This window comes from Mesocricetus auratus, unplaced genomic scaffold (genome assembly GCF_017639785.1).
Source record: "Mesocricetus auratus isolate SY011 unplaced genomic scaffold, BCM_Maur_2.0 Super-Scaffold_100009, whole genome shotgun sequence".
In the NCBI taxonomy this organism is placed as follows: Eukaryota; Metazoa; Chordata; class Mammalia; order Rodentia; family Cricetidae; genus Mesocricetus; species Mesocricetus auratus.
Window position 1 is genome coordinate 21,343,481 of NW_024429193.1, and position 11,792 is coordinate 21,355,272.

General features: G+C 44.1%; 1 long non-coding RNA gene across 1 annotated transcript in view; it reads left to right on the forward strand.

Annotated features, from left to right (window-relative positions):
- Positions 1-6,656, forward strand: part of LOC110343069 — a 47,764-nt gene extending 41,108 nt beyond the window's left edge. Inside the window, exons 2-4 of the long non-coding RNA XR_002385265.2 lie at positions 775-877; positions 6,172-6,335; positions 6,478-6,656. This is a non-coding gene — a long non-coding RNA (uncharacterized LOC110343069). The remainder of the gene's footprint in view (positions 1-774; positions 878-6,171; positions 6,336-6,477) is intronic.
- Positions 6,657-11,792: the final 5,136 nt, after the last annotated feature.

Consider the following 11,792-nt stretch of genomic DNA (forward strand, 5'->3'; position numbering starts at 1 on the left):
CTAGACCATGACCCTAGGCAAAGCAGAAGGGGGTCTTGGGAATACAGAAATCCTTCGTCCTTTTTCTTAATAGGACTGTTTCATAAATCATCTGTCTTACAAATATTGTCTTCCAGTTTGACCAGTTTGAGCCATTTTTGCCCTGCCATTGCTCCGTTTCACTTGTCTCTTTATTGATTCCTGACCTATTTCCACATACCAGTGTCTCATCTGTATTGGTCTTGGCTCCCTAGAGGAACAGAGACAATAGAACACATATATTTGTCATAAAAGGGATTGATTGGATCAGTTTACGTAGCACAATGGGAACTGGCTAGTCTGATAATGGCGGTTTGCACGTCAGAGAGGCTGAGAGTCCGGTAGTGGCTCAGTCTATGAGGTTGAAGGCCTTGGAGGCCCCATTTGGTACTCACTGAAGGCCTTAAGGATTCCTGGGTAGGGGTGGTCTCCAGTCCACATGGTAAGGCCGAAGGAGTTGGGTGCTGATGGCAGTAAAGGTTGCAGCCTCCATCATCTGTTACACAGAGTAGACACACCCACCAGCAAGGAGTGGACACGGCAGGCAGGAGCTGCACTGTTTCCCTGGGACCTCGTTATAGCTCCACTACCGATGCACAGTGGGGCCCACCCTGGGGCAGAGCCTTCCCTGCTCAGAGAATCCTTCTAGGAGATACTGTCACAGAGCCACCGAGAGGCATGTCTCTTAGTTGGTTCCAGATTCAGCTAAGATTAACCATCACTTCATCCTGTTTGTTGTTTGTTTCTCTGAGGCAGAGTTTTATGGAACCCAAGCTAACCCTGAGTATGCCGTGCAGCTGAAGATGGTTTTGAACATCTGATTCCCCCTGCCTCTACTTTCCAAATGCTGGGATTACAGGTATGCATCACTGCACCCAGAGTGTAATAGTCTTCATAGTGCCTTTGGATAAAAAGAAGGCCCAACATTTAGTGCACTCAAATGTGACATTTTTCTCTTGTTATGGTAACCTTGAATCTTATATAAAGGATCCATATTTTCTTTCAGGACGTAAAGGTATACAATTTCCTTCTAAAACTATGTTGGTTTTGCCTTTTACATTGAAATCTTTAGTCCTTACTGTGAGTTGAAAGTTTGTCGAGTCTAAAACTCATTATGAAGCTCAGTTGGCATTGCGATAGCATGAAGGAGTAGGACTTCAAAAAACATGTGTACATCACAAGAACTCCACCCTCATGGGCAGGATCTGTGCTACTGTAAAAGGACCAGCTTGGTCCCCTCTTGCCTTCTCCCTTTGCTTCCAACTGGTGTGATGATGGTTTCTACCACAGTATGCTGCAGCAAAAAGGCCCTTGCTAGACACCGACTCTCTGATCTTGTACTTCCCAGCCTCCAGAACTGTGAGCCAATACCTTTTTATTCATTACAAATTACCTAGCCTCGGGTGTTCTGTTATAGCAACCCAAGATGGATGAAAATAGCTCTTAGTGTTCACAAACATGTAACTCATACTCATTTATAAATGAACTCCTTTGTAGTCACAGGATTTTTTTTTTTTTACCTCCAATGAGTTCCATTGGTCCTAATATTTGCAATAACAAGAGTACTGGTGAATATTGATTTTTACTGGATCAAATTCAGAATCTTTTGGAGACAAGCCTCTGTGTATAAAAATGAGGGATTATATGGATCAGGTTAGCCTTCAGCCATGCCTTAGAAGAGTTATTATAGTCCAATCAAGAGAGTGACAGACCATGCATATAAGGCCAAATAAGATTTCTTTGTTAGCTGGCAACCGAGAGAAGGCTCTTGTCCAAAATCACCCTTGGCACTGAAGCTCAGGGTTGCAGCACTTAAAAAGGCAAAACAACAATGGCATTACTGTGAGATTTTGATCAGGGGAACCTGGTAACATTTGTTTTGGTTATATAGTCAGCGGATATTTTAGTTATGCATCTGAGTCACGGTCAAGGTTATAAAAAGTCGCCACCTGGGATGTAACTGCCCATGGTGCTGGGGATGATGTTACTGCCCAGAGAGTTAGAGACTGGTAAGCACCTGCAGACACGAAGCAGAGTTAGGGCAAGATCAGGACAGGATGGTATTGTCTCAGTCACTTCCGAATCTTCTCTATTAGGTCCATTGAAATGGGAAGACCCATGCTAAACGTGGGCAGCACCATTCTCTGGGCGTAAAGAGAAGGGAGCTGGCTGGGCACAGAATGCATTGCTTGCTTTTCCTGGTGGTGGACGCAGCATGACCAGCTGCTTCGAGTCCTGCTGCCTTGCACCTCTACCCTCAACCCCAGTGAGGACGGACTGTCCTCAAACTCTGAGCAAAAATAACAGTTCCTTTCTGAAGTTTCTTAGCCTGGGGATTTTATCATAGCAACTGTAGCTGTCACTGATGCAACATGTATTTCCATCCTTTCCTTCTCTGGATCTGTCTTTTTCTTTCATTGAAATATAGATTTTCTTTTCCAGCTGGGTGTGGTGGCTCATATCTTTAATCCCAGCACTTGGGAGGCAGAGGCAGGTGGCTGTCTGTGAGTTCATGTTCAGCCTGGTCTACAGAGAGAGTTCTAAGGCAGTCAGGACTACATAGAGAAATCCTGTAAAGGGAAGCCTTACTGTTAGCCTGTTCCAAAGCTGCATCAGTCCCAAATGAACACACAGGAGGCTATATTAATTATGAAGCTGTTGGCCTTTCTTGTTTCTTACTGGCTAGCTCTGACTTAAGTATTTATCCCATAACTGTTAATCTAAGTATTTCTCTTACTGGAGCAAAGTTTCCGGGCTTCTTATCCCTATGGCAGTTACATCTTGACTCCCTGTGTTTCTCCTACCCAGAGTCCTCCTGGACTCCTAGTCCCACCTATCTTGCTTTCCTATTGGCCAACAGTGCTTTATTGACATATACACAGGACGTCTCCATCAAAACCCTATGTCAAAAATACCAAAAGATTAAAAGAGGAAAGAAGAAGAGACTTTTTTTCATACGATATATCCTGATTATGGCTCCCCCCCACTCCTCTCAGTTCCTCCGCATCTCCCCTCCCATCTGAATCCATACTCTTCGTTTCCGTCATCAGAAAACTGACAAGTATCTAAGGGATAATGATAAAATATGACAACACATAATATAATAAGATAAAACAAAGTGACCACATCAGAATAGGACAAAATAATCAAAAGGATAAGAGCCCAAGAAAGGAACAAACAAACAAAGGAACAAGAAAGAGACACCGACATGGAGACCCATTAGAAATCCCATAAAAGCACAAAACTGGAAGCCATGATATGTATGCGAAGGAGTTGTAGGCTTAAATTAAAAAAAAAGAGAAAAAAAGAGAAAATTAGAATGAAAGAGAGAGGAAGAAAGAAAGTCATGATACAGCATTATGAAACAAGGAACCTCCAAAGAAGCCATTGAGTTTGTTTTCTATTGGCCATCTACTTCTGGGCATTTGGCTCTGTCTCAGTATGTTAAAAATACATTGTGTGTGTGTGCAATTTCCAGGAGTTGATTTTTTTCTATTGTATGGGTTCTGGCAATCAAACTCAGGACATCAGGCTGGGTGCCAAGTACTTTACCCAATGACCTGCCTTGCTAGTTCCTTAATTTTGCATTTTTTTAAACTTTCTTTTTAATTTATTCTTTATGTTTTTCACATTATGCCTCGTAATCCCACCCACCTCTCCCCTACCAAAAAAAAAAGCACAAAATAAAATTTAAAAGAAAAAAAAGGAAGGTGAAAATCCTGTCACGGAAGCTGCAGTGTAACACAATGAGTCACACAGTAAACTCCTTTATCCGTATGTTTTTGCATGCGGGTGTTCATCACAAAGAATCACTGGACTGTTTCAAGCCCCCCCTGGTCTCTGCTACACCGTCCACCCTGGGCCCTCACTAGGCTTCTTCCTGTATATTCCATTGTTGCTGCCCTGTGTCTCTGGGTTTGCAGGAGTGACTGTCCCCATCCCCATGGTCCAGCAGATGGTGTGGATGTCAGGGTGGCCAACACATAACCCTGGTTCTGGGCCTGTGGTTTCAGGGCTGGTCAGCCCACCAGTTCTCTGTCTTCACCACCAGAGTGAGTTCTCCAGCGTTGCTCTGACCAGTTCACCCGTTGCAGCAATTAGCAAGGGGCAGGGCCAGGACTCAGGCTCTCCTGTCCTCAGGGTCAGTTCTCTGGAGAGCTGTAGCTGATGAGGGACAGGGGCATCTCTCCCACTGCCTCAGGCACTGATGAGGAGGGAGGGTATCTCTTCCCAACCCATGCTGCCATACGGCAAATGAGACGTGAGGCTTGGTCTCCTAAGCTCACGATCTTGGGGTTGGCTCACCAGTGCCCTCCTGAACAGGGTCAGCTCTGCTGTGCTGCCCAGATGAGGTGCAGGGACTGCCCATTTTCCTGAGTGTTGCAGCTGGTGTGTGTGTGTGTGTGTGTGGATGGTCAGCTCCCTCGCCAGCTGGAGGTGGTAGGGGAAATGGGGGAGGGCATCTTTCTCTCATTCCCACCACCATACCTCAGACAAGGGAGGCAGTATCAGCTATGCCCCTCTCATGCCCTGGGGGCAGGCTCACGGCACCCCTGTCTACAGGGTCAACTCTATTGTGCGGCCCAGGTGAGGCAGAGGGCCTGTTCTCCCAAGTGCTGTAGCTGATGAGGGGTTGGGTCATGCCCCCCACCTGCTACAGGTGTCGAGAGGCAAGAGGAGTAGGGAATCTTTCCCTCACCTACGCCACCACATGGTGTCCAAGAGGGACAGGGCCTACTCTCTCATTCTCATGCTCTCCAGGCCGACTTGCCCATGCCCTGTGAACACAGCTCTATTGTGAGGCCTATGTGAGGTGTAGGACCCTCTCTCCTGAGTGCTTCAGCTGGTGATGGGCAGGACCAGTTCTCCCCAGTGTTACAGTCAGTGAGGGTGCGGGGCCAACTCTGTACAGCCCTGTCCTCTTGGCCTTTGGTGGTATCAGGAGCCATGGATATCAACAAGAACTGAGAGACTGATACTGCCTCAGAGCCTGAACCCAGACGCGAGCCCCAGCAGAAGCCCAGGCCCACACATCACCATGGCCCTGGGTGGCATCATGCCACCTATCTCTGTAGTAAGAATAATAAAAACGCAGAGACAGATATTGGGGGCTCAAGTTGAAGATCAGAAAAGCAAACCAACCAAGACACCAGAGAGTTCTTACCTCCACCAAGGCTGGGACGATCCTGTCCTCAGCATGGCTGCAGACTGAATGTCGCATGAAACCCTGAGCTCCTGTCTTATATTCCTCTCCAGTGCTGGGACTAAAGGCGTGCACCACTGCCCAGCTTCTCTGACTAGCTAGTGTGGCTCCTGGGATTAAAGGTGTGTACCGCCACTGCCTGGCCTCTGTGGTTGTAGCTAGCTTTGCATTCTGGTCTCCAGGCAAGCTTTATTAGACCATAAACAATAGATCAGCACACACTTCAGCCCACTCCTCATCTCTTTGACCTCTGAGATGTGCCCTTGTCCACAGGACATGAACCATTCTGTTTGTCCCTCTCATACCACATATACATTTGCTCATCATAGCAATGTCTGTATGCCTGGTGCTGCGAGGTGCAGTACAGGCCAGTGTTTTCTCCTCAGAGTTTGGGGCAGAGTGTCCCAGGCCCAAGTGTGGGTCTCCTTGTCCTGTTTAGACAATCATCATGACTCAAGGCAGAACCGTGGTTCCTCATCCCAAAGAGCTCATGAGAGTGCCCACCTGCCCAGTGCCAGGGGCGGGCTCCTGGTTGGTGCAGAGGTGTTGCTGGAGTCCTCTCGAGAGCCTGGGCTAGAAAGCCATGGCTGAGATCTGTTGAGTTCTGCCTGCCCCAGCTGCCTACTTTGGCATTTTTAAGATAGTCTCATACTTGGTATGTAGCCAAGGATCACCCGGGACTCATGATTATCCTGCCCCTGCCTCCCTAGTCCTAGATTTCAGTTGTGCTATGCTATACCTGGCTTGGCCCCTTTATAAGAAAAACCATTTGCATTACTCCATGCATTTTAGAATTAAATTGTTAAGCTCCTCCTAAAACGTTTAGTGATTTTGATTATAGCCGAGGAACTACTGAATATTTTATACCGTTGATTTGTTCTTACAAAATCTGTCCTTCCGACTCATGACCTCTGGCCACCACCTGAAGATTCTGTCATTCCTCTTATCAGCTGATTGTGGCCGTGTGGTAGAGTCCTTGAAGACGGGCTGCGCTCCATCAAGGCTTTTTTGGTGCTGCGGCTGTGTTGCTTTTCCTTGTGATGGGCACCACGGATCTCACCCCACACGAGTCTGAGCCTGCTTTGTGAACTGCATTGCCTGCAAGAATGCACAGGTGGGCAGCACTGTGTCAATTCTGCTTCTCCATCTCAATTAACTTTTTACTATTGTTTTCTCTTGGAATTTTACTGTTGCCTGTGAATGAGCTTGGGTAAGCCCGTTGCATGGTATGAGATGTGGTTTATCTCTTCATCCAGCAGTTTCTGGGTTTCCACTGACCAAAGAGGCAGAATGCCTTCTACCAGACCTGAGCTGAGATTGATGTCTACCACCCAGCCTTAAGATAATGAACTGAACACAAGATTGCTGCTTTAATCTACTAACCTCTGGGAATGGGTTTCAGTCAGTGAAGACCAAGTAACCAAGTTCTTGCCAGCACGATGTAAGTACAAGTCACACATGGCCTTTCTTCCATCGCCAGACTGATAAGAACATCACTTAACTTGGACTTTGCAATTACAGACAGAGCTAGAGGACATGCGGTCCCAAGAATACTGTCCAGATTCCAAGAGTGAGGGGTGATCTATTTACGTAATGCTAAGCTGTATTAGTTACTATTTTCACTGCTTTTCTAAGTTGCAAACGCAGATTAAGGAAGGAAGCGTTTATTTTGGCTCACAGTTTCAAGATGCAGTCCATCAGGGCAGGGAAGTAATGGCGGCGGGAGCCCTAGGCAGCTGGCCACAACATGGCCACGGTTAGGCAGCAGATAGGGGTGCTGCTTCTCACATTCTTGTCTTCACGGAGGGCAGGATCCCAGGCCCTGGGATGCTACTCACATTCAGCGTGGGCCTTCTTTCATCTTCAGTTAAACCCTTCTAGAAACATTCTCCAAGACACACTCAGAGGTGTTTCCATGGACAGTCTACATTTAGTAAGCTGACAAGGAAGACAAGCTATCACAACAATTAGTTGCTCTTTTCACTGTATTGGCATGCCTCTATGAGCCAAAACTAATTGTAGCAAGACAGTTGCTACTGTACCAGCATGTTAGGCTGTTCGCTGCATCGCGTGAATAGTCATTTACTCCACTATCATTCGCTAGTAAAAAAGTGCAGCTTTGACCTAAGGTTATACTTTATAAAGCAGTAAAATTATTAAGTATATTAAATCTTGGTATTTGAATATATGTGTTACTTTTAATTGTCAACTGGACACAACAGAGTCACCTGGAAAGAGAGGGCCTCAACTGAAGTATTGCCTAGATCAAATTGGTCTGTGCCCATGTCTGTGAGAATGCCTTAGTTGGTGATTGATGTGGGAGAGGCCAGCCTATTGTGGGCAGCAATGCCTTTAGGCATGATTCAGAGAGTAGACGTTGGTTTTATGTCAAGCTCTTGCCTTGAGTTCCTTCCGTAACTTCCCCCAATGATGGATTGTGATCTAGAAGTGGAAGATGAAATAGGCCCTTTCCTCTCTAAGTAGCTTTTGTTTATGGTGTTTATCAGAGCAAACTAGGTAGGCGGGGTTTTCTGTCCTGCCAGCCAGCTTCCAAATGACCACACAGAGACTTATTATTAATTATAAATGATCAGCTGGTAGCTTAGGCTTGTTACTAACTAGCTCTTTCAATTTACATTAACCCATGTTTCTTATCTACACTCCACCATGTGGCGGTACCTTTTTTCAGCAAGGCATATTCATCTCCTGCTTCCTCTGCATCTGGTTGGTGACTCAGGCCTTCTTCTTCCCAGCATCCTCCCAGTCTGACTCTCCCACTCTTCCTGCCCAGGGATTGACCAGTTGGCTCTTTATTAAACCAATGAGAGTGATGCCCATTCATAGCATATAAAAGGATTATTTCACAGCAAAACTAGGACATTATATTTATAATATCCTGTGGCAAAATGTCAAATATGTACACTTAGATGTGATATTTGAATCAAAACCTGTTGTGAAGTTTTCCAAATGGCTAAACTTGTAGTTTGATTTTTTGGGGAGCAGGTCACTGTTTTCATTTAAATGAGTAGACAGAAAAATTATGGTTATCTTGATGTTGAGATTTTGACTTGACAGTTTTTGGAAAATGAGCAAAGTCAGCCAATATAAAATTCTGAGGAGTCAGTGAATGTTCTAGAAAACACGTGTCTGCTACAATGACCTTGAGATCTTCTTAATATTTATAAAGCCTTTTCTTTTTCTATTGACATTGGTAGTTTGTTATTTAGCATATATAAAGCATGCTTCATAAAAAAAGTATGCCAACATTTGGAAAGCTGCATTAACTTTGCAAACCAGTGATTTTCAATGACTAATGCAACCTGTCACAGAATCATGCATAGTCAAAGACCCACTCACATTTCAGGGTGAACCAATGTGTCTTACTGTAGCTGAATTCAGAAAGCTCTTCAGTGTCCTATTTCAGATTCTGCCTTGTAGTTATCCCATAAGAAACTAAACTCTGTAGTGCGCCATTCTTGTGGGGTCCACCAGCTTCCAAAGACTTATTATTAATTATGAAAGCTTGGTCTTTGGTCTTGTTCCCAATTAGTTCTTATAAGTTAAATTAACCTGTTTCTATTAATACATGTTCTGTCCCATTTTTTCCCTCTCTTCCATTCTGTATGTTCAACTCCCTCTGTGTGTCAATGGCATCTTCTGTGAGCCTTGATTCTAACCCTGAGCTAGTCTCTCAGAAGTCCTACCTATTCTCTCCTGCCTAGACATTAGCCATTCATTATTAAGTCAATCACGTGCCTTAGGCATGTGAGGCAAAACACAGGCACATCTTTACGAATGTCATCAAATATCCTTCAACAGAACCCTGTCTAGTTTTGTTATAATGGAAAGCAAGAGCAGTCATGATAATCTGGAATAACTATTAAAACAGCCCTGGTCTTTCCAACAACCATTCCAGGACAAGTGCTGTCCCACTCACAAATCACTGGTCACTTACATTAACTCTTTTAAATTGTTGTTCAATGTTTTTCTTTAAACATGGTGGGGGGAGGCAATGAGTTTAGTTTGGATTTCTTGGCTTTGAATGACCTGACTAAGAACAGATGGGCTGGTGAGTTTACAGGTGGTCTTAGAACACTGTTGAAGAGATGAGAATTGTATGTGCCAGCTTTCATTGTAATTACTTTATTTTGGATCTAAACATTTGATACAATCTTTATTCCCCTGCTGTTCTTAGACCCGATGGTGGGTTATACCTGATAACTTACAGAAGAAAAAAAGAAAAAGCCAAGAAACAGTGACTCTTTCTGTCTACATAGAATTCATTTCCAGTTTCTTTTCCCTCTTCGGCTTGATGCTTTGTGTACCATGTGAGACTTCCCATTCTGTCACATCTGCTTCTCGGCCTGTGTCCGAGAACGTGCAGAGGGTGTCGGGGATTGACAACACAGAGACTCGTTCAACGATATAAAGAAAACTTTAAACAGGCTCCAAAAAGGTTCAAGAAAAACTTCCTAAGAAAGGCTCCCACCAGAGAAGCTTCTGCTCTCTCCTCTCCCCTGGCTGGTTCTGCTCTGACACCAGAGGTGGATGTGTGTGGGTTTTGAAGGTGTGGTTAGTCTTTGGACAAGGTCGAGGTCAGGGCGGTTCCCGTGGGAAGGCCTTTTCCAGGAACTTATTGTATCGTTTTTAGTAAACATGTTTTTACTAAACATTGACTTACAGCTGCCTACTCCCAGGCAGAAGGGGAAGTGGGTCTCTGCTCAAGGTCTGGTGTTCCCACACCATTCTGCCTGTATTCTGAGTGCTACAGATGTTAATCAGTGCTTAGATACAATTCCAACAATTGCACAAGTTTTCTTCACAGTAAATTATAATCTAGTTGAATTTGTCTTAAGTATGCTTTGATGGTAATACCACTACATTATGTAATTGGTAACTTTATTAGCTTAATATACTCCAACTGTGGTAGTTCTTCAGATGAGAGAAAATTTAGATGCCTTAAAAATACTTCATGTTTTACTGTTGCTAAATGAATCAGAAATACCAAGTGACTAAAACTGTCCTTATCTTAATTTAATTTGTATTAATGGAGCTTTAGTTTTGGATAATATTTTCCCAGTTTGAATGGATTCTTTATAAATAGGCTGGGAAAGAAAGGCAAATAATTTTGGCAGATTACTTTTATTGGCAAATTTTTATATAGAATAAATTTTGAGTAATTATATAACTAAAGAATTCAGGGGTCTGAAATTCCAATCTTGAATAAAAAAGCAAAACAAAACAAAACAAAACACAAAAACTGCTTTTGGCTTAATTGACCCATATTGCTTCATAAGGTCACCACAGGTTAATCTGTCATTACAAGCTATGAGCTATCTATAGGGGGAAATAATCTTTTCTAATTTTGTGACAGCAGTTTTCCTGAGCTGCCAGAAGCACTGAACAAAACAAGGTTAAAATTTTAAGTTATTCACTTATTCAACACAGCGCACATGTATGTGTGCAGTGTTTATGACAGGTGAGGAGCTGTCAGGGGACTGGCTCGTTACAGAGCGGAAGAAAAGGAACCTTCAGCAGTGTAAACAGATAAAAACTGCGCCAGTCAGCAAATCAATACTGATTTCCAGAGGATTCTAGTGCTGGGAAGAAAATACTAACAGGCGGTGCAACACCCAGCAACTTCCTCATTGCTAAAACAAGGGCTTTTCTTTCTATTGCAACATACCTGTAACTCTGTCACTATCATCGGTCTTGGCTTAGTAATAACTCACTGATATGATTAGTTATGTCATTTGTGCTCAGTTCCCTGTTTTTCTCTGCATTATCTCCTTCCATCTTTGTCCCATTCCAGGGAGCAGGGTTATGTGTCTGTACTTTACACATTTGGACACTGAAGCTCAGAGAAGTTTATGGCCATCACTTCTTGAGTTTCTGGCTAAGATCAAGCGTGGAGAGGTTTATGGTCTTAGTTCAGGCCACATGGCCTGTAAAAGCATGCTGGCATTCAATCATAATTCGCTATAACCTGGAATTGTGCCCTTTGATGTGGTAATGATTACAGCAAATGTGGGAATTTGCATGAAGATTTATAAGAACTGTCACGTCTGCTGCGCGGCCTGTGTCCGAGAACGTGCGGAGGGTGTCGGGTATTGAAAACACAGAGACTCGTTCAATGATATAAAGAGAACTTTAAACAGGCTCCAAAAAGGTTCAAGAAAAACTTCCTAAGAAAAGCTCCCACCAGAGAAGCTTCTGCTCCCTCCTCTACCCTGGCTGGTTCTGCTCTGACACCAGAGGTGGATGTGTGTGGGTTTTTGAAGGTGCGGTTAGTCTCTCGACAAGGTCGAGGTCAGGGCGGTTTCCGTGGGAAGGCCTTTCCCAGGAACTTATTGTATCATTTTTAGTAAACAGGTTTTTACTAAACATTGTCTTACAGCTGCCTACTCCCAGGCAGAAGGGGAAGTGGCCAGGAACTTATTGTATCGTTTTTAGTAAACATGTTTTTACTAAACATTGTCTTATAGCTGCCTACTCCCAGGCAGAAGGGGAAGTGGGTCTCTGCTCAAGGTCTGGTGTTCCCACAATTCACCCCTTTTTATTTTCAAATGAG